Genomic DNA, 23,622 nt, shown 5'->3' with positions numbered 1-23,622 from the left:
ATGTTAGAATCATCTAGAGAAGTGAAGCCTTGTGGTCTTCACAGACCTAGCAAAACAGAAAGATTGATATAAGTGAATTCCCTCTGCCTCTTCAAAAAAGGCAAAATTACACCCTGATAATTCTTTCACTAAGTTCACTAATTGTCTTTTAGTTGGAAATAAGAACAACCAGTTTTGTGGTAACAAGCACTAGCTTTAATGCTTGATTTTTTTGAAAATAAAAATAAAAGTACCAGAAGAGATACTAGGAAGAAAGTGAAGTAACAATGTAAAACTCTTGGATTCTGGAAGACTAAATAATTCAAGTGCGGACATCCTTCCTTCACCATGTGGAAGGACCACGTGGCAGCAGGAGCAAAATCATCATGTGCAGTATCTGAAGCCCATGCCACAGAACAGAAAATAAAGGTGGATAATAAAGAATAAACCTATTATGCAAGTGCTGATATGTTTAAATCTGGAGGCACACCAGCACTTCCTGCAGAGCTTTTTGCCAAGTACAGAATCCTTGGGGAAAATGGCTTAATCCCCAGCAATGACGCAGTGTGAGAAGCCTATCTGGGACACACTTAATGCCGTCCTCCACACGGAGGGTGCACTTCCAGGAATAAAGAGTTAGTCACCATGTCTACCTCCACCACCCATCCCCTCATCTTTTGCATATCCTGCTCTGCAGAGACAGGCATTCACACCTACAGGATGCTGCTAAGTCATGCAGGGACATGGCATGCAGGGAACTGCTCTTCTAAAGAAAATGCCTGCAAATAAAATGGACATCTCACTAGGATTTCTCCTTTCACATGGATTCCCACAGGTGGTTTTGCTACACTCCATTCCTGAATGGAAGCACCAATCTGCTTCTGCACACCTTCTTGTGAAGGTTAGAAAGGGGCAGAGAGCATCTTCTTGCATATACCAAGACTCAAGGGAGTCATATGAAACAGATAATTAAAATGATTTAAAATCACAGAATCACTGAAGTTGGAAAAGACCTCTAAGATCGAGTCCAACCGTTAACCTGGCCACATCCATGTCCATCACTAAAGCATGTCCACAAGTGCCATATCCACATGTCTTCTGAACACTTCCAGAGATGGTGATTCCACCACTTCCCTGGCAGCCTGTTCCAATGCCTAGAACACCACTTCAGTGAAGAACATTTTCCTAATATCCAGTCTAAACTTCCCCTGGTGCAATGAGGCCATCTTCTCTGGTCCTGTTTTCTCCTGCTACCTGGGAGAAAACAAGGAGTCCCTTAGGTATAGATTCATCTCCAAGTTACAGGAAACCCATTTTTTCCCCCCCTTAAGTTTCTCTGTGGAATTGTGATTTATGCTGAATGCTGTAAACATTTCTTGTTAGCTCATTTCCAAAGCTCATCTCAGAGTGGGATAAGATCACATGCAGCAATGCCATGAAGCAAAGGAATGAGTCATCGGTCTGAAAGTTAAGGAACAGACAAAATTGTAGATTCGGACCAAGGTAAGCATAGTAATGAATGAAACACCAGTTCTAAATTACATCTCTGGAGAGAGCAGTTTAGAACAGCAACTCATAAATAGACCTACCTAACACAGCATTAAAAAATACATATAGGGCCACCAGTGGGATACTTAAGATAAAGCTCTATGGAATTCAAGGAAGGGGGAAGTCTCCCTGAAAAATGCTTGAAACAGCTGAAGAAATTCAATAACAGCAGCAAATACTTCTGTAACTAAGTTGGTCAAGTTTGTGTTCTGTGGTTTTACAGGCAGGCATGAAGACTATGGACTATGAAAATGTCATTTTTAAACAAAGTAAATAATTTCATTTCCAGTGAACTCTATTAATTTCAGTTCTACTAAAAGCAATACAATTTTCCACAAAGAAGAAATAAAAAGGCAATAGTGCAAATGCTCTCTCATTTTGAGTACAAGTGGTTTCTTCTTTGACTAAACAAAGAGCACTCAAAAAATGAGAGTATGTCTCATGAACCACACTGACAAAAAAGGCTCAAAATCTGTTTATGTGATTTTGCTTGTCTATATGCAAGTAATCTAGGTAATAAGCTTAGACTTCTACCACAGTAACTGAGAGCAAAGCACGTCCCCAGAGATCTATAGCCTGATTAGTGATGGTAAGCTGAGATAGCACAGCCCCAGCTGCTCAATATTACACCAAAAAAAAGAGGTGGGCAGGTTCAGAGAAAACTGCACATATTGGTTTCACTCCTATTAACAATTTACCCCTACTATCTCACTCACCCACTCCCTCTTCACCAAAGCATGAAATGACAGTTGCTTAGATTTAAGCTGTTCAATATTCAGTTTACTGTCATCACAGATTACAAAACAAATTGACAAAATGCCACCATTCCACACAGCAATTCCCAAATATCACGCTAGCCCTGTGAATCTTCAGATGTTTTGCTCTCCTGAAGTCTTCTGCTCTGTCGCCACTTAACCAGCCACAGCACTGAGCTGCAGCCACAGCTCCGTCTCCTTCTCTGCTCCAAGGCAGCATTGAGGATCACCGAGGGTGCAATACACATCAGGGGGATTTTCCCCCCCAGTCCTTCACCTGCACCTGAGCATTACATCCCATTAGTTTCCCTTTAGCTCCTGCATGCTCTACAGAGATCATATCTACCATCTCCAGGGAACCGTACCCACATCTAGTGCATGACTGCCTGAGCTAGTTTAGCCCTCATTGAGAGTGTTGAGAAGGAAAAGAGAGTGGGAAGGAGGAGAGCCTGGGAATAAGGCCTTCAGCTCAGCTCTCCAGGACACTTCCCCACACAGTGACTCTGCTGGCTCAGGTGCACCATTACAAGTTTAAATTGTGGTGGCTCTCTCCCCGCTAACACTTCAGCCCAGCCATGCTGCAACATCCTGAGCACTGACTGCATCATCTAGGCACGGTGAACACGCTCCAAGTGTCTGGCTCAGAAGGGTGAGGACCTCATCAAGGAAAGCAATACCAAAAATGTATTAAGAAGATGAGTGCTCAAAACAGGGCAGTGCCATTTAAAAACTTCCAACGTATGCTAGAATGTCCCAAGGATGGAATACTACCAAATTTTTATATTGATAAATCCAAACACATGATCCAACAGCTTAATAGGATGATAAATTGGAAGATTATAAAGACTCCATCCCTTCATCTCCAATCCAGACCTGCTTCTTCACTTACTGATTTTTTCACGGAAGCTCAACTTCGATCTCTATTTCATGGCTTCTAATTAGCTTATTTCTCATTTTAAGTATTTACAGCTTGGGAGTTGAAAAAGCAATGGGGTAAGTGATGAGCAGAAGGAACAAAAATTGGCTGTACAGGATAACCACTCCAGGAGCTAGACCACCTAACCTGCAGGCAGGATGGAAAGCAGCTTGGGAATGTCTCCTTCCTGTTCATGAAAACACAAGGGGCTGTGACTTCCCACCAGACTGCAGCTGCAGCACACCTACCACACAGTGACTCAGAGCACCCCTGCCACACACACAATTAAGTTCTGTCAAGCCACCACTGACCACCTCTAGTGCACAGCACATGGCACGCTTTAATTTAGCATTAGCAAAATACCAACAGCCCCTGGAGAGACTTGGATTTAATTCTACTTCAAAAATATGTTCACTGTACTAGAAGCAAAGTAGCACCAATGAATAATAATTACTAACTGTCAGCTCTTTGAACATTCTCATACCTATACTGAAAGTCTTGGAAAGGACGGCTCCTCTCTCCCAACATGAATGCCAGAAACAGTATTTTTTTCTGAAAAGGAAGACCACATCAGATTGCAGATGTTAACTCTACATTTTCTTTCTAAACAGTCCAGATCCTGAAAGCAGAAGAAACAAGAATAAAGTATGTAAAACTGCAGCTCAAATGTTTTCAGCAGCCCAGCAAAATCATATTGCACACATTTTTTCTGAGTTAAGAAACAGATCTGCTGTGAGGCACAGCATGTATTTCATGGCAACAGTACAGACTCATGTTTCTGCTTCCTGGGAAGTCACTGCTGTGTAAAAGGATATGACTGGCATCACAGGGCAAGGTAAAATTTACTGTCCTGAAACAGACTGAAAACGGAAAACAGGTGTAGCAGTCACAGATAGAAACACATAGAGCTATCAGAAGGGCTTGAGGAGCAGGATACATCAACACCAATTTATACAATTTAAATACCACAGGCGATGCTTTTCTTCTCCACCTGACAACTTCACTTTTTGCTTTCCATTTTCCTTGCTTTTCAGCCCTTTGGAAACCTCACTCACAAGGGAGAAGATGTCACATTTCCCCTGGAACAAAATTGGCTTATGACACATTGTACAATTCCAAAAATACATCATGCATTAATTTGACATACTCCTGTCATCAAGACATTAATTTCTAATATCTTCTTTTCCAAATACTATTAGAAAATTCCTCTGCCTCAGTTACCTAACTTGTAATACTTTAGGAAGCAAAGAGTCTCCTTGTTCATCCCAAGGTCCTTCACCTGCAGGAATCACAAATCTTTGGGGAAGGTCTGCTCGAATCTCTTCTTGAACACACAATGTTCTCACCTAGCGAGTGACTGCTGGCGAGCTGCTTTTCTCACCCAACACTTTGTATTTTAATTCCTGTATTTCCTTCACTAATTTCACCCCTCTGCTTCTGTGCATTAATTTTTCCCCCCTACTCTTTGTTCCTATCAACTCTTTCCTTTCACTTTGTTTTGCTGTCCAGACCTGTGTGCCCTCTTCACCACCAGACTTTGTTTATCATTGTTTATCATCAAACATTTAACATTGTTTATCATCAAACTCTGAAACCAGGGAATGGGACTTTCCCTCTCCATAAACCAGAGATCCACCCCAAACTGTATACTGATGTTGCTAACATCAAACTTGTCTCTCCAAATCAGACCTAAATTAAAATATAAAAAGGATACTTCACAGAGATAATAAATACTGATAGCTATTTTTCACAGCCTTCAATATACACTCATTTGCACTTGTGAAAGACAATTAAAAACCTTACTCTGACTTTATGCATCACCAAACCAAAACAGTAAATGGATGTACCCACGTACTCCCTTTGCACTGCTCTCTGTGACTAGAGAGTCGGGGAGAAATGCAAACCAATGTTGATAAATTAAAGAGTTCCTTTCTGTGTCCTATCCCACTGTTTTTGTTTAATTGCTTCTTTGTCTCACCATCAAAATCAGAGTACCATTTACTGTCACAAAGCTGTCCTGGACATAAAGGAAAAGCAAAGTTCTTATTTTTGAACCCAATTCCTTAGATGGGAGCATTGCCCAAGCAAAAGCAGCCTGGCTGGGCCGTGTAAGAGGGTAGGAGGCAGGGGATAACAATCTTAATATTTTTGGATGCAAGTTTAGGGAAGAAAAAGCAAAGACAGATGCTGTTAACTGCAGAGGATACCTGAGAAGTCGCTCCACACGAGCACTCCACACGAGCCAAGGCTGATCTTACTTTTCCTTCCCACATACCTGGGCAAGCAGCCCAGCTAAAAGCACACAGCACCAGCAAGGAGACTCTGCTCTGAATGTGCTCTTTATACCACATACGTTAGCCAATTTGACCAAAAACACCTGTAAATTCTGTCCAGAATAAAAAAAAACCCCTCACCCAACCAGAGCCAAAGCACCACTGCCAAGCTGGAGAAAATGACCCTGACTTGGGGAGCAGCACTGCCAGAAGCAGAGGGGGAAAGACTGGAAGATGTCTTCTTCTGTTTAAACATACTCTTAGTCATGTCTTTGTCAGTAACTATTGTTTTTCTGCCCAGTTTGCATAATCCTTTGCACAACAAGGTATGTTTAACACATGATCTTATAAAAATATCTTTTTCAAAAAGAAACTATTTCTGCAGCTATGAAATCTAAAAACCTTCAGGTTACAGATTTTACTTTGGTCTACTTCATTACACACCTCATGTGCAGACTTATAACAGGAAAATGTTACCTAATTAAATTTATTATGCTTTGTGGGGCTGTTTTGTTAACTCAGTTAATTAAAAACTTCTCAATTTATGTAACTTATCATGACATGACCATTGTTAATGAAGTTGACAAAAGATACTGTTGGATAAATTCATGCAAAGGAGATGAAGCAGAGCAGAATGAAGGATTATGTTCTCAGACTTGCGAAGCAAAGAAGCCTGAAATAAATGGAAGTTGTGAGTGTTTGGAGCAGACAGTGCATTTATTGTAATTATTTCAGGCTGCATGCTGATTGGAAAAGATTAACATAAATAGGAGCTGCTATTGCAGATGTTTCTATTCTTGCTAGGAAATCCCTTAAATATAGGAAACACAGAATAAAAATGCAAAGATGCTGTACTACAGAAATGTAAGTTTTTTTCTATTATTTTTTCTGTTCTGGACATACAAGAAGAAGTATAAACAAAGCTGTTAATCCTTCAGGACTTGAAGGAAAAACATCACTTTTCTCTGCTAACATGATAAAACCTCCAGTGTCATCTGACTACCCAGCAATGAACTCTTTGCACATTCCCTCCTCCCTTCCAGAAGTGCCCTTCAGGTCACTGCCAGGTCACATGGCCTGCAGCTACGACCATAGTCAGTGAAATAAAATCCACAGTAATTAGCAGCATTTAAGATCCTTGTTCCTCCGTTCACAGCAGCAAATTGGATACATAAATAATTCACATGTAATTCTGGTATTTCCGACTTCCTTTCTATATTAACCAATGGCAAAATTTCCATTCAGTCCGGGAAAAAATACACAGAACTCTTCTTCTGAAAATTTTCCACCATTTAGAAGTAGATAAAAATACCCAATGACAGTCTTGGAGGTGTGTATAATACCTGTCATCCTGTCTTTTGCTTACCTTCCTCACAACTCATAATTTGTTTCCTTGTCTCCCAAGGATCCCAAGAAACAGAAACCAAGAATTAAAGTAAATGACTCAGGGCAGGACTTTTTTGACTGCAACTTCAATCTGCTCAGGTCACTGCAACACTTTCAAAAAGAAGTGTTATACAACTATTCAAACTCTTTGATTCTTTGTGGACCAGCTGCATGAAGTATCCTCCACACTGGCAAAGATCAGCTTGAGTCAAAGATGCTGTGTCAGTACAGTATCTGCCTGAACATTATTTCCTGTGGTTCTGCACTAAACATGAAGCAAAAGGATCATATGGGCCCATCCATACACCAAGGTACATCTCCTTCACACTATGTTTCACAGTCACAGGGCACTCGGCTACACCACCATGGGCCAGTACCCAGAGCTTCCCCAGAGCCAGAAGACCAAAGGGGTTCCTCAGACCTGTGCTTCCTCCATACTGGATGATGCTATGAACCTGTCAGACCTAAACACAGTTTTCTTGGCTCAGAAGAGACATCTTCTGCTGCCTGGGACTCGCTCTTGTGCAAGATCAGAGTCCACCAAGACACCCCAGGGTGCTGGACACCACTGCTAGCAGATGGCCCTGGCTCTTTCCCAAAGGGGATCAGGCTGTTGAGGAGGATGGTTGCATGGTGACCAGTGGCTTGAACGCTGCCAGGAACCAAAACCCCACCGAGCACGTTTTTCTCACAGCACAGACACTGCCGTGGCACCCAGCTATGACAGTTTCAGTGACAAACTCCACTGACAGCACGGCACATCTCACACTCCAAATCTGTCCCTCTTTTTCAGTGTTATGAAACAGTATCATCGACTGCAGCTCAGGTGCAGCTTTAAAGTAAAATGTACTAGAACAAAAACAACAGCCCTGTCTAACATTTACAGAGCGACTTTCAGCGGAGCGGATCTCATGGGATTTCTTAAGCCTTTCCAAGCCAAGCATATAATGCCACACGTTTTCACAAGTGTAGCTAAGGGCAGAATTTGGGTGTCCATACATTCGATTTCTTCGATTCACTGCCAGCTGGAAGGGATCAAACACCGACAGAACACAGAAGCAATTCTATGTAACCACACTGCAGAGGAATGAAAGCATGGCCAGCGGCAGAGAGAATCCACCACAATTGCTTTGAAAAAGGAGGGGGGGGGGAATGCTGTTTCCTCAACACAATAGGGTGGCAACAGGAATTCTACCCCATTTGCAGGGGGGAGCGAGGGATTTATGGGCACAATTACATATTCTGCAAATCGCTTCCAAAGGACTGCCCTTGAATGACTGAAGGGAGATCCAAATCTGCCCAGACTAACTGCCTAACAGGGCTGAGCAGGAATGAAATGCACTGTACGACTGTCACTTCTATCATTTTGAGCAGAATCTTGTTTTAGTAGTCTGTCAGATGACAAGGGTAGATATGAATTCAATAGACGGTACTAAAGTCCCAGAAACAGTTATTTCAAGTATTTTTATATTGCAAGTTAGGAACAATACCTCACTTCCCATCTGGAAATATCCTCTGTTCAAATCAGTACAAATAACATCCATCCTCAAGGTGTTTTCATTATTATTTTGCATAAGTCTGTAAAAAATTGAGACATCATGCACATTATGGACATAAATATATTATGCCTTACACCCACATAAATCAAAGCGATTCCACCAAGCTCAGACACAGGTTTACCTGAAATCTTTAAATATGAGTGATTTTCAAGCAAAAAAAGGGAAAATAAATCCACGATACTGATGCTTCCAAGCTAAATACCAATCTAATCACAACCTCTGTACTACCCCAGTCTCAGGTCTGAACCCAGGCACATTCCTGCGGCCTCTTCTTCTCAAAAAATCCAACTTCTTTCTCACCAGCTCCAGCAAGGGTACAGGAAGGCCAGCTCCAGGCACCTGCACTGAAAGACCTTTGCTGCCCTGTTTCATGCAACCTTTAGCCCACATAAAGGGTCAAGTTGGTGCCTTGGAAGAGTCCTCTGTAGCTGACACCCTGAAGAGAGGGTAAACAGCTTTTTCTGAGAGCAGCAGCACTGAAAAGGTAAGACAGCAGGATAAAAAGATAGCTCTAGAAAGTTTAGGAACTGTAAAGATTGTCATTAGTATCAAAATACTTTCAAGGAAAACAAAAAATTTACTTTTTATTAACTTACTACAGGTCTATGTTATAATAAAACATCTTCCCCCCCCTTGATTGGGAAACACAGAGATTTTTTTACTTGTTTAAGCATTTTGAAGACTCTTCTGTCACCTGAGAAAACTTTACCTTCTTATTTAGAAGGACCATTTTCCCCTAAGAAAGGAAAAGAACTATTCACCTCCCATTTCAGACCTCCTAAGCCTCTTCCAGGAATTTTTTTCTTTGTTGTTCCAACTATTTCCTGGACTTGGTTCTTTAAACATCACTTTGGTCCAGAGGGAAACTAGAACAAGGTTTTAAAAGTACTGGGGAAGCAACACAAAACAAAGGAGAAATGCCTGGAAAATTAGAAAATATTGCAAACCCATATTGCAAAACTCACACGGGGACTCTCTTCCACCCAGTGCTGAGAACACAAATCTCATCTACCCATTTCACTCCTACACGATGCCACTCATTTGGGAAAAGGAATTGAGCCCTTTTGCTCAGTAAGGTTTTGGGAAAGCCCTCATGTAGTTCTCAGTCACAACCTTGAAGGCCTCATGTAAACAACAGCCATTTAAAACACTGCCTACTTGCACTGACAATACTCATGATAACAGTCAAACTGGTATTTTAGAGTGAAGTAAGTGTAACTGAATCTGGCAGCACCAGAACTGCTAAAGGTACTAAAAACTTGCCATAATTCCTTTTTCACCCTGGACCAGCCACCCAACCTATAAAGAAACTCCACTTTTGTAGAAAAGCTCAGCTCTCGAACAAACTTTTAAGGGATGCCCATCGCTGCTGACAGGTGTGAGCCCAGACACTGAGCTCCTGTCTGAGATGCCTCCCTGGATGCATTAGGAGCTCCACGACTTTGCCTTTGCACCAGGGCTCACGTCTCAGCCTTGACAAATCCTCATGACCTTTGCATGTCCAAAACACTTTTCTCAGGGCCCAGCAAGACGCCTCCATTAGGGCTGCCAAGAAAGCAGCTGTAGGCTTAGCAAGGACATGCTGTAGTATTAGTGATGTGTTTTATCTTTTACCTCTCACCAGAAGTACAAACCTTAAAGGAAATGTTTCTGCAGGTGCTGATTACTCTGCCTTTCATCTCTTCAGATGAGCCTTCTTACAGGGATATTTTATCTGGTACAACCCTGCCAGCTCTTTATAGACATCACTTCCCTCTTATTTCATTTTCCCTAAATCCTGACACGCAAACCCAAGCTGAAGAACACCAACCCCGTCACACCTGATGAATTAGTAATGACAGCAGCCAGTGCTTTTGCTTAGTCTGTTTGGTTTGGGTTTTTTCTGCAGGGTCAAAGAAATCAAGTTCACCCTCCAAATGAACCAAGGGTCAAATCCCTAATGAAAAATTAAAGGCTTTCACCATTATGGGGAGCTACAGCACAGCCCAGTGTTTTCTTTGCTTGTTGCCACAGCCACGGAACAGCAACGTTCTCCTTATGGCATCTGAAGAATACAGTGTTTCTTTCTAACCTGAAGGAGTACAGGCAACGGCACAGGAAACAGGTTTCAAAAGGTTTACACAGATGGGCTTTTTCTTTTTTTCCCGTGCTGGTGTGAAAATGTTGAGAAGAATGTAATTATTTATGTTGCATTTGTTTTATAAGTGAAGATACAGATCACTTGCTTTTAATTTCCCTTTTCCAGGTTCATCCTTTATTTAGTAGGAACTATAAAAATTCATTTGAAAAAGTAATATATTCAAGACTAATAAAGTTCAAGTGCAAAATATTTTTAGAGGCGGCTTAGGTACAGCTATTAAGTTGTCAAATAAAGCCATCTAGTCTAAGTTATACCAGAAAAGGGTCAAAGTTTATGGCTAATTTCTCTGATTGAAACTGTTTCCAGGAGCAACACTTCCATGCCAAATGCTGCTAGGTAATTCCAAGAACAGTCAGGTGTATGAGTAAAAACAGTGAACCTGAGTTATACCAATGTTAGCAAGAAGCTCACCTCTCACCAATCTCCAATTTTCACTACCACAAACTTTTCACCGCTGCATCAACTGATCACAACAAGCTCAGTATCTGTAATTAAAAACAAACATGGTTGTTTTTTTTCCTAGATGGGAATACTGAAATGTACTTCCCTGATAGCTGATCCTTAAAAATTCAATCTTTCTCTGTCAGCTGTGGTATTTAAAGTCACTAAAATGTTACCCTGTCAGTGCCCTTTACCTGCAAGTGGCTGGTCCAAAATGCAGAAACAAGGTGGGAAGGGCTGAGACCAAATGCTTTTCAAGTCACATTAACTCCTCATACACACATCACATCTACATTTACAAAAATGTCAATTCTACTTCAATAACAACATTTATTAAATTCGATGGTCAATCCTTACATACTTTTAGAAGAAAGGCAACAAAATACCTTTATAAAATAGTTTGTGGAAACTGTGGATGCATAGGAAATGGAGGAGGCTACTTGGAGGAGCCAAGTGAATGGAGAAACACATGAGGTCACAGAATCAGCCCCTAGCCCACTAATGTTTTACATTAATGAAGAACTGCTCTGCAAGCCTGGTAATATTTTAGTCTCCCTCTGCAAATGCTCAAGCATTTACTCGGTATTCAAGGCTGCAAATCACAGCTTCAAGAACCAGAATTTAAAACTAGCACTCTGAGCTCACTGATAAAATTCTGCTGCAATGAAACAAGACACACTAACTCTAGTCAACAAGACTCCTTTTGGGACTCCACAGAACACCTACTCTGCAAGCCCACAGCAAGGGGAAAATAAAGGACCTGTGCAACCTCATTCACTTTACATTATTCTAATGATTTCCCAGTTAATTCAAATGTCCATAAGCTTTTAAAATCCATTTACTTATTATCAAAGCATTGCCTGCCAAGTCATGCATGCCCCAGTGAAAAAAAACACTAAGATGACAGTGCATGGAGCTGACACTGCATAGAGATTGTTTCTCTCAGGGAAGTTCTTTGGAGAATGGTCAGGGTCTGTAAAAGTATGTTTGTGGAGATAACACAGTCATGGAATGTCCAGATTGGAATGGTACTTTTATACAAACTAATCCTGAAAATGATGTAAAACATACTTTAATGTATCTGACCTGTGGTCAGATTTCACCTCAAGAAAGATCCCTAGCATGACAGCTTTTTACATGGAAAAAATAAATACACATCTGTGAAATTAGATGTGTATTTATAGCTGAAATCAGTGACAAAGGTGTAATAGCAAAAATCCCTTATGGCAAGCTTGTGAGAAAGGGCTGTTCTCAGAAAACAAAGCCTGAATACAAGAGAGTACATCAATTATTGCTGCACAAACCAGACTGACAAAACAGCCCACAGCTGATATGACCATAGTTGTTCAGACAGCAGAACAATGGGAAGGGCTGAGACGGCATTAGACAACACAACAGCACGCATTTCCATTTTTAACAGATTCATGCTTTTTTTTTTCTTTTTTTGCCCACAACCAAGGGAAGTTGCAATGCCACTGACACTGCACTGACTGTTGCTTTTCAATGTGTTGAAAAAAAACTACTACAATTAAGTAATTGGTTGGCCTCTGTCCATTTCATTCCACACTGCTGCCTCGCCTCACACTTGTTTAAGGAATAGAGAAAAAATTGTAGAAAATGTGGCAGATAGTGGGAAAAAACCCCAAACTGTTAAGCTTGACTTGTTAAAATTAGGTGGTATTTGTACAGATGGAGCACCTGCCATGACTGGCAAGAAGAACAGTCCTGTCACTTTGCAAGAAACATTTTTGGATCGAAAGTTATTGAAATACCATTTGTATCCATCAGGATTGTTTCCTGAGCCAAAGATTTAGGTTTCTTGCATGTCTAAATCCTGTCAAGTCCTACTCTAGCAAAATAAGTATTTATAGAATCACAGAATCATTTAGGTTAGAAAAGATCTTTGAGTCCAACTGTTAACTCAGCACTGCCAAGTCCACCACTAAACCATGTCCCTAAGTGCCTTATCTATACATCTTCCAAACACCTACAAGGATGGTGACTCAAACACCTGTTCCAATGCTTGATAACCCTTTCTGTCAAGAAATTATTCCTAACACCCACTATGCATCAGAGATGCCAATAAGTACACCAAGTAACTGATGAAAGTGATGAGCAAAATACAGATTAAATGTTTTCTGTCAAGGGGCAAAACCTGTGAAAGACTCTGGAAAGAGAAAATGACCAATACGTTTTCTGAACAGAAAATATTAACCCTTCAATGACAATGGTCTTGCTTATAACCAGGAAAGGATCACAAATCCAGTGTATAGGGACATGACATGTCAGCTCTGCAGCCTAAAAACACACAGAAAAAGACAGGATTACCTGGATTGCATGCTGTCATCCATGTGCTGCTTTTCAGTCAAAGCTGAGATGTTCTTATTCTATTTGAATTGTGTGCTTTGGTTATATGCAGTGTGTTAGAAGTGACAACTAAAGGTTTAAGAAATACTGTGATCTGAAGTTTGAGGAGTTATTTCACTCTAACTTAAAAGAGCCTAGAAACCAAAATTTCCCACTTATATCTCATTTTATAACAGGATATAGACCATTCCTTTGAAAAAGGTTTCGGTCTGAAATATCTCAGCTTTGAAAAAGGCGAGATGTCCTTGTAGCAGCAGAGTAAAAATGGTACTCCCACCTGAAGAACAGGACCAGGAACACCCAGAGAACAACAAAGTTGAAAATGAGGACTTAGAAGCAGATCTCCTCTGATACAAACCCTCCCTTTCAGTGCTTGTGCAAACTGGGACTGACACACATTCATAAACAGTAATACTCTATTACAAACTTGGTTAAAAATAGACTGTTTAAAAGTCACCAATTCTCATTTCAATGACTTGGCGTCAACAAAGCCGAAAACAAGGGCAAAAAGAACATTTAGAAACACTATCACACTATTTGAAGGTTGCAATGGCAGAATTAGCCTGTTAACTTCATTTTAGGAGAAAAGAACTAAGGGTCACTCTTTTGACATTTATAACAACAATTACATTTAACAAAATGAAAGAATCAAGATAAATTTTAAAGACCATTTGCAGTACATCTAGGGGAAAAATCCCAACAAAACCAAACCCAGCTCTAGCAAGATTTATTATAAAGACTGACCCCTGGATTTACCAACTTCCAGCCTTGCAAACAGTCAGTGTCCTGCTGTTGAGGGTCTTCCCTCTTCTGCAACTCCTATTGATTCCACAATTTTTGCTCCTGCCAAATGTCTAAATCTTCACATGAAAAAAAGCACTACAGAAGTATTTTCACAAGTGAAAGAAAAGGCTTTCCGGGATTTTTTTTTTTTTTTAATAAAAGAATGTATAGAAAGCAATATACAAACACTGCTATGTGAAGAATTAAAAATAAAAATAATTGAAATGGAAGTCTAAAGAGATTGTGCCTGTTTTCACTTACAAACACAGACTAGAAACAGGTTCAAAAGTTAAGAATTAAAACACCAGTAATGTAAATTTGTTTTGGTTTTAATGCTGATAAGACGACATTTCATCACTAAGATATATAACCACTATTGCTTGCTTAACCATATATGACCTAACAAGCAATTTCATTAAAATTTTTTGTTGCAGATCCTCTTTAAAGAGGAAGAAGCATTTGTCCCTGCTTTTAAAGATGAGGGAATACTAGCAGGAACTTAACACTGTTGACCCAGTGCTTTTCCTTTTCTTTTCATTGCAATGCCTTTACAATGGCAAGCACCATGGATTTGTTTTCACATCCAAAGGCTTCATGTTTTTGCTACAAATTGTTCACAAGCACACAAAAATGTATACTTTTTAAGCATTACAAGAATATTTTGCATTAAGCAAATTCCACCAGAACAACAGACATTTGTAATCTACATATGGGAAACAGCCTTCACATGCTTTTCATGTATCCCACTAACTCCCAATGCAAATATTTGTAATGAAATGCTGAATACTTATGATCATTATTTACAGCATATCTTTAGCGAGTACAGTTGCGAAAGTGTGTAACCCAATTTTGGTGAACTGCAAAAAATACTTTGCTTAAAACTAATGCTATTGTTTGGTGGAGGAAGCAACTTTGACAGAAGTGACAGCACCACTACAACTAACAACATCCACGAAGTAAGCTTCTTAAGAGAGCCCGACACCTAAGACATGCCATCTTTAGAAGCACCTGCCCTATTAACTGAGGTTGTGCATCCAGAGGATGAAGTGGGAACATGAAGTGACCCCCCCAGGAGGACACTGTGCGCTAAACTTCCACAATTTGAGTGAAATACTGGCTGTTATGCAAGTACCATAATATGGAGGTAATATTTTCCAACTGAAAACTCCATAGAAATCCTAAGTTCATCCCCTGACCCTTTGCTCCCTTCGTGTCCACCTTCTATTTTCTTTATGCATTGTTTTCTGTTCCTAACCTTTTAGAATTCTGTTCATTGCTCCTTTTGCTGTCACTTGAGAACTGGACTTCTCATTTATTGTTCCTTAAATAATTAAATAGTGTCCATTTGCTTTCCTGCTTCCAGGCCAGAGTAGCACCCCATTTATATATTGTCACTCACTTTTATCACTTTTCATTTTTTCTTTATAGTACTATTTGGCAAGCAGAGGTTAACTTTTTTCTTCTCAAAGGATAAGTTAGCAGCTTTATGAAACGGCTATTAATGAAGTGGCAAATTAATTTAAAACACACACACTAGCTAGCTGAAAAGCAGAGGTAAACCTTAATCAAGTACATCAAGATCTGTAGTGGTAATTTTCATCTCTGTTTAAGTAAAAAGTCCAATTATCCAGATCAATGTATCTCTGAAAAGGCTTTTTACCAGTCCCATTTCCTCAAGAGGCATTTTTTATCTCAGTTCTGTCAGTGGAGCTGAGATACAAAAAGCCAAATTCAATTCCTCAGCAATGCTTCTAGTTCCACTGAGATCAACCAACACCTCTTCTCTCAAGGCCCATAGCAGGGCCATGGCAAATCCATGGCACAGCATGGAGCAGAGCCAGAGGGCTATGGTACAGCCCAGATCACCTCAACTTCAAGACTCAAAATACTCAGATCAGCCACTACTTTCTCCCTCTTGTAAGCTACTTCTCCTGTTTTGTGGGCATCAGGTCTTCTTCATCTGTTCCCATCTGTCTACCTGTCTTTTTTTCATCACTACAAAAGTTCATACCCTCCAGAGAAAGAAACACCATTTATATTCAGCAACTATTGCCTTTTCCTTGCTGATGGAAAACAGAACTCGGGAGCAGGGATGATCCTTATGAAAAGGACTTTCCCTCATCCACTGCAGAAGCCAGTCAGAAAGATGCCCGTTTTTAAAAACATCTGCTTGGTGAAGGAACTCAGTGGAGCCCAGAGAGAGAAATAAAAGATGCTCTGTTGTTTGGTAACAGTAAGCACTGTGTTTGCATTTCCAAGCTGTAAGCGTGTAAAGCCAAGCCAGCGCTGGATACAGGTGCTGATGGAGATAAGCAGTGCAGGTCATCAGTGGCAAGTACAGACACAGGCACCAGTCACCCACAGAAATCCCCATGAAGCAGGATCATGCATCTTTAAGCATTGTGAACTAATGACATCCTCCTCCACAGCAAGTTCTTCAGCAACTGTTTATCTGATGCTCTGATGATGCAGTGACTAAAACCAATACCACATCACACTCCTTTTCCCCCTAGGATGCACCCACAAGTCTGCTGTGCATCCAGACTAACAAACCACGCCAGAATGACGGAAGCACAGAAACTACCTATGAAAAGAGCTGGACTGAAACTAGAAGCAGGGATTAAATTCACCAAAACATCTCTAAATGTGATGCTACTTCACCCACAGCATATTGGATTTAAGAGCAAAAGATATACCTTGTTCATCCATGTATTCACAGGCTGTAATCCCTTTAAAAATACTTATTGAAGGTGCTGAGAAATTCCTAAATCCTTTCTGCTTGCACTTTCAGTAGACATACTGGCATTTGATTCATACCAGTATTGAAGTGTCCTATCAAAATTGCACTTTCTAGAAGTTACTTTTAGTAAATAAAATAGCAACTTAAAATGCGTGGCCAAACAAGCCAATGTAAATGCTACATATTCTATGAACTCAAATAATTTATTCTTGGCTCAAAATACCATCATTTTGAAAAAAGGTTCTGCTTAAAATTATTATAAGTTTCTAAATTGCTTCACAAGAGTTTTCTCTAAGCTTATGAACAAAGCTTACTGAATGAGGCAAAATTAGGGGCATTATTTTGCTAGCCACAGAACACTAATTTAATTTGCATTCTCTAATGAGCGCTGATCCAAGGACCAGGCACGCAGATGACAACAAGGACAGTAGTTACATGCAAATCCTGTAAGTCATTACAAATGCAGTATTCCACTCTGAGAGGAAGTACCTTCCTTAGTTCATCTTCTGATTAACTGAAGTGGCAACAAGAAATATTCCTACCCTTATTCCTTCTTGTTTAAATCATCCACTTCATTAAAAAGTTTAAAATCTTCCTGCCAGTGAGCCATGTATCCTTTGCGCTACTCACATAAATATTCCTAGTGAAGTGACAGGAAATATCCTTAAAAACAAGACTCAGAAGCATCTTATTATTTAACTGAACATCTAAAGGTGCTTTTGAAATGAAGCAATACATTTTTTCTCTGGCTTTAGACACTTGAGTTAGCACTTCTGAATACAGCTGAATTTTATAAATTCCAGTTCTCCTGCTGGGAGGATATTTCTTGAGCTGACATATCATGCACTTGCTCTGTTACTCTAGTTACTCTAATGCTGTTTCAGTGTGAGCAGGAAGAATTTCCTACCTCCCAAAAGACTCGAAATACAGATCCATAAAGCACATGGAAAAGACAAATCACACCTGTACCCTTAAGTCTTGCTATTCCGTTTATATATGGCAAAGCTCTCATGGACTTTATTAGCTCAGGACTGGATCCAGAGCACAGACTTATATGCCTATTAAATGATACCTCTCTTTCAATTAATCTCACATTTGAGGCAAAACACATTGATTCTTGATAGCTGCAGGTACAATTCTCATTCATTCAGGCCCTGATCTCCAAGACACTCAGCAGCTTCCACCCACCCTAAGGCAACTGGAAACTACAATCACACAGGAGCTCATTTTGGCTGGACTGAAGTCAGAGCAAATTTTACAGCAAACCTCAGGGATGGCAAGATCAGGGTTCAGTGACCCAGCCAGCAATAGCTGACTAAATGCAAGAGATCCAGACTTAACCTCACATTCTTCTCTTGCCAAAGTCCAAATCATCTCATTAGCTCCAATGGGCACAGCCCTACATGGTGCTGCATGCTGGAACTCTCTGACCATGGGCCTCATCCTGCCATCTTGAGCCATCAGCATATTACCTGTAGAAGTCATCCCACAGAAATCCAGGCAACTTGCACAAGTAAGGGCTGCCACAATCACAGTTATAATTAATTCTGAGCAATATTTCTATTTAGAAACTAAACTGGAAAATCAGACTCTGAATGTAGCAAAGGCTTTGCAAATTAAGCTCATTCTACAGCTTATTTTCTTTCCCTTTAAACCAAACTAGGAGTTTATACTTTTAAATTAAATGACTAAGAATAATATCAATAGGTAAGCCATATGAACACTGTGGTGCTCTATACCAAAGCCTTCAAGCTACCGCTTTCAGGAGGGCGTGACACACACCTTCCAGTTTAAACCTACAAATTATTAGACAGGTTACCATAAGAAGAAATTTTGACAGGTCTTTTCAACATTCAGAAAAGGCTACCCCAGTCAGAGTTTTCAGCTTGAGGAAGGGTTGTTTTCCCTTCCTTACCAAATCTGTAACATTTTCTCATGGCTATTATATTGTAATTAATTCAAATAATCTCAAAAGCTTTAGCTTATTCTGTCATTTTCATAGCTATGTAAATAACTCTAGAATTACTTATATGAGGAGAGCACTAAACGTTGTTTGCCTGGTTCTCATTCTGACTCTTTAGGTAGTTGGTCTATTTATGCTTTTCAAGTCGTTGGGCTGTTTTCATTCTGTAATTACACGATTTCTGCTGTCTAGGGACAATTAGAAAGATGGGATGTTAACCTGCAGCCTCAATCACCTTCACATTTTCTAACCGATAGTCTAAAATCTCCTAATTTTTGAAGGCAGAAGCAAAGACGGAAAGAAGAATTCTCACTGGCACATCTGAGGCATTTTCCAAATTTTTGGCGAGGGAAATTCTGGACGTGTAGCTCGCCAGAAAGGCGAGAGAAGAGCCCGCGGTTCCCACAGTACCCAGTACCCGCTTGCTGCAAGAGATCCCCACATTTCCGTGCGGGCTCAGAGGTCGCGACCGTTCCCGTCTCGGAGCGCCGGGTCTCACGGAGCCCCCGCGGCCGCGGGACCCCTGAACCCCCGTTCGTGTCCCGGGCCGGGGGCAGCCCGCCCCCGTCACAGCCCCCCGGGTCAGCTCCAGCGCCACCCGCTCCGGTTCCGCCCGGTGCCTCCCCGGGCAGCGGGGGCGTCGCAGCTCACCTGGGCGCAGCGCCGCTGTCCTGCAGCCCGGCTGCCGCCCCCGCTGCCATTTGTTGCTCGCGTTCGGAGGGAGATGCCCTCTTCTCCCCTCCCCCCGCATCGCGGCCACCGCCGCCCGAACCGTAGCGACTGGTCCTGATACGTCTCAAAGTGGAAAAATCCTACGGCAACACACACGGCGCCTTCCCTCCCTTCCCCGCCTCCGCCGCCCCCTCTCCCCGGCAGCCCCGCTCGGCGCCCCGGCCGCCGCCCGCACGCTGAGTAGCGCGACCGAGCTCCGGCAGCCCGCCCGCACCCGGCCGGGCAGGGACAGCGCCCGGGAGCACATACGGATGGGAGGGGCGCTGGATTTTCCACCCCTTTTTCTGATGTTGCTCCGGTACGGGATCGGGGGCCGCGGGTCTCAAATTCCTCGTTTGCTCCCAAAAGAGAGGGTGTTAACCCCCTTCTCAGAGCCTCCGCCTCTGGATTCCCTCCCCATCTCCCGCTGCCTCGGCGGAATCCCGACCCCGTCACCCCCCAGAACTCACGGACACCGGAGGTTCGCCAGCACGGGATGGGGGAGGGGGCATCGCCGGTGGCCCTCGCCGATCGCTGCCGGGCAAGGTGGCACGGCACGGCACGGCGGTACCCCTCGGAGGCAGCAGCGCTGATCGCCTTCCCCCCGCTCCCTGCCCGTCGAGTTTTCTCCCGGTGCTGCCGCCCCCCACCCGGTGCATCGGCGGGGCGCCGCAACTCACATCGCGGCGCCTTCCCGCAAAACTTCTCGGCATGTGGCCCCGGCGGCTCCGCTCCGCTCCGCTCGGCGCAACAGGCAGCGCTGCTCACCTGGCGCGGGGCCGCCGCGCCATGGGAGCGCCGGGCGGAGCCGGGGGCGGCGCGGCGGGGCCGGGCGCAGCCAACGCCCGCCCGCCCTGCTGCTCCGCCGGGCGCCCGCCGGGAGGCTGTGCCTGCCGCGCCGCCGCTCCCCTGCCCTGCGCTGCGGCTGCAGGCTCGGAGGCAGGCGGGCACGGAGGGAGGAGAGAGCGGGGCGGGGAGCGAGAGAAGGAGGAGACCTCTCTCTCGCTCTCAGCGCACGGCGGGGAGGTGCTGCCCGCCACGGGGGATGCCGCCCGGCTGCCTCTCGGGGCTGACTGTGCCTCTCGCTCCCCAGCTTTAGGAGCAGGGCCGGGGCCGCCCGAGAGAGATAGCCCGGCCTGTCGGGAGCACCGTGGGGTCCTTCAGAGGGTGCTTCTGCTCCCCCCAGTGCCCGCCAGGTTCCCCAGCAAAATACGAATAAGGTTAATTGTTTTGCTCATCTGAGTGAGCAGCTGTCATTGCCAATGGATAATACTTGCTACGATAGGTGAACTTATGCTATGCTCAGCCTCACCAGCCTTTTGTGCTGATCCAGTTATTCACATCCTGCTTCGGGTTTACCACAGTTCTTGCAAGGGTGACTTTATTTTCCAAGAGGTGCTTCTGTGAAGTGTGCTGTGTTGCAGCAGTCGCGTGGCCTGTCATAACGCAGACTTTAGGAAACATCACCAATTGGTTGCCTCTCTCATTCGAACACACTTTCTCTGTTGTGCACTTTTCTACTCTGGCTCTGCAAAGTAAACTTTCTATTCATTTTGTGCAGCAAAAATTTTGTTGCTTGTCTCTAGTTGAGAGCACCTGAGCAGATGGGTTTCAGAAAGATCCATCTTAGCTGGTTTGCTTTAAGGTGAAAGCTGCCTTAGATGCTGCATGGAACAGAAAATGAATTGGCATTGATTTCCTCTGGACTGTTTTTTTGCCTGTAACTATACAAAAATATTTTATCTCCATATCAGCCATTGTCAAAAGGAGACTTCTAGATCAGAAGGACCAGTGCTATGGCCACAGAGAGGTGGTCTTTTGAGGGAAGGGGAAACAAAAGAAATGCATTGCCAAATGTCAATTTACATCATTAAATCTCAGACCTGTGAGTTTTTATCTCAGTAAATATTTATGTCCCTGAGTAATCTATCTGAATCATATTAGCAAGATAATGCAGGACCAGGCCTTGGTACTATAGCAAAACCCACTGGTTTTTCTCCTAGGAATATTTGCAAACTGGTTCATGAACACGTATATGTATGCCTATCATTTTAAATTCTTATTAGTAAAAGAGAAAATAACAAATACAAAAAGCAACTTGATAAAAATCACTTTCATTAGTCCCTTGCACGACTCTCACACTGATTCAACCCAGCTTTGAAGACACAATCAGTTAAAAAATAAAAACCTAGTACATGAGCATGCATTTCTTTTTGTAGTGTGTTTGTGTCAGAAAGCTGATGAAACTGACTGAAGCCATAACTGCATTAGCAGCCCTGTATTATTTGCAATGGGAAACAATTTTCAGGCTTTGTGAGTTTTATTCCTTTAGCTGAAACCAACTCAGATTCATTTTAAGGAAGTAGAAAAATATTAATCATTATTGATAACCCAAATCCAAAATCTAATGTGCAGCATCCCTTCCTTCAAATACAGCTTGTGTTCATATTTTTCTGTTTGGTATATAGATATATGGCAGCTGGATGTAGTACCCAGAATGGATGCACTTGGTTGCAATACACCACATTACCAGCATTGCAAACTTACCTGTAGTGATTTGCTGTTGCTGAATATTTTTTAATGAAAAAAAAAGAGTTAGCAAATCTTTTCATTTGGCTTGACACCCACCTTCCCCCCCCCCCCAAAAAAATATATATAAATACAGTCATTTCTCTTTAAAATTGAACCTCTTGTGGTACTTTGTGGAATGTTTGCATTGTTAAATATCACAACAGTACAAGAGAAGACTGATCTTAGCATGCATAACTTAATTTACTGCATTAGCCATTCATCCTAATGATTTTAGTCCAATTGCCAAGAAAAACAGAACTTCACAAAAAGATAGAAACACTTTGTTGTTGTTGTTGAAATTGCACCTAATAAAAAACCTTTTTGACCAGCTGCACATGTGTAGCTGGTTTGCAGGTTTGTATTCAAAGACTCACTGCTGAGAGCAGCTAAGCATCTACAACTTCAGTTGAAAAGTGGCTTCTCTGAAAAGAAGAACACAGTACTTTTTCTGGGGAAAATTACTGTAAAGGGATGCACAGCTATTTGCTGTTAAAAATGTCACAGATTTTTAAGGACTGAAATACTGCTGATGTCATGGTGGTTGTGTGCAGAAAACTATATTATCATTCTAGGTGAAAGAAACTTTGGTTCTTGAACAACCCAGCAGCAGATTTGCTGACTAGCTCACAGCCATCACTTGTCCATTTTACAGAAGTAGAAGTGAAAGGATTAGTCCTCTGTTAGGAAGGAGTGTAAGTTTAAAGGATAAGGAGAAGGTAATTTGGCTGCCCTCAGATAGGAAAGAAAATGCTAATATTTGTTGATTTCTATGCATAGTTAGGAAAATCAGGGAGCATTAAATAACAGGAGATAGCAGATGGTTCTTCAGTTTCCCTCATAAAATAATTTTGATGAGTGTTTGTAAATATTTAAGGGCCTGGTACTACTGATCTTTACACAAATTTTTTTCAAACGCAAAAACCCCTACATAATTCAGCAAGGCTGTTTGTGAGTAAGAAGTATTCATATAAACAAGACTTTACAGGATTAGATCCTTAAAAATGTATAAATATTAACAAAATATTTCAATGGCTAAATTAAAGAATCATCTGGTACCATCTATTCCCTTTATTTTCAGAGACATTAATAGCTTTTTACAAAATCAGCAAAGAATACTGCTTCTTCCAGTGCCGAGATAAATTGAGTGACCTTCTCTTTATCCCTTGACTAATATTCCTTTCATTACAGGATCAATTCTTTTCATAGCCAACAGTAGTATGAAATTAATATTCTAGATGTAGGTACATTAAAGAGCTAAATCTCACAAGGTTTTTAACTCTAGTAGCACATGCTTAGGAGTTTAGAGGGAATATTCTGTTCATGGTCTAGAGTATGATTTTTTTTTTGTAGAGAGCAGTGCAAAGACATGTCAGGGGCACATTCTCCCTGGGATTACTCCAAACTCCAAGGGAGGACATGGTCAGGGCCCAGAGCAGTAGTCCATGTTGAGCCACGAGAACAGCAAAAAGCATGAAATTTTGCAGCCTGGA

The 23,622-nt window shown here is 42.0% G+C and overlaps 1 protein-coding gene across 3 annotated transcripts in view; it reads right to left on the bottom strand.

The window, feature by feature from the left end:
- Window positions 1–20,359, bottom strand: part of LRRC3B (leucine rich repeat containing 3B) — a 43,839-nt gene extending 23,480 nt beyond the window's left edge. The window contains exon 1 of one of the 3 annotated variants that reach the window (XM_054273940.1): window positions 20,242–20,359. The gene's annotated coding sequence lies outside the window, so the exon portion shown is untranslated. Of the gene's footprint in view, window positions 1–3,682; window positions 3,863–20,031; window positions 20,208–20,241 lie in introns of those variants that run through there. The other 2 variants (XM_054273941.1, XM_054273942.1) reach the window with 2 other exon arrangements.
- Between the last annotated feature and the right edge of the window lie 3,263 nt (window positions 20,360–23,622).

Source organism: Melozone crissalis, unplaced genomic scaffold, assembly GCF_028551555.1.
Source record: "Melozone crissalis strain CALT ecotype California unplaced genomic scaffold, PUWL_Pcris_2 ptg000016l_1, whole genome shotgun sequence".
Classification (NCBI taxonomy): Eukaryota; Metazoa; Chordata; class Aves; order Passeriformes; family Passerellidae; genus Melozone; species Melozone crissalis.
The sequence above is the reverse complement of the archived record's forward strand: the minus strand, read 5'-3'. Positions and strand labels throughout refer to the sequence as shown.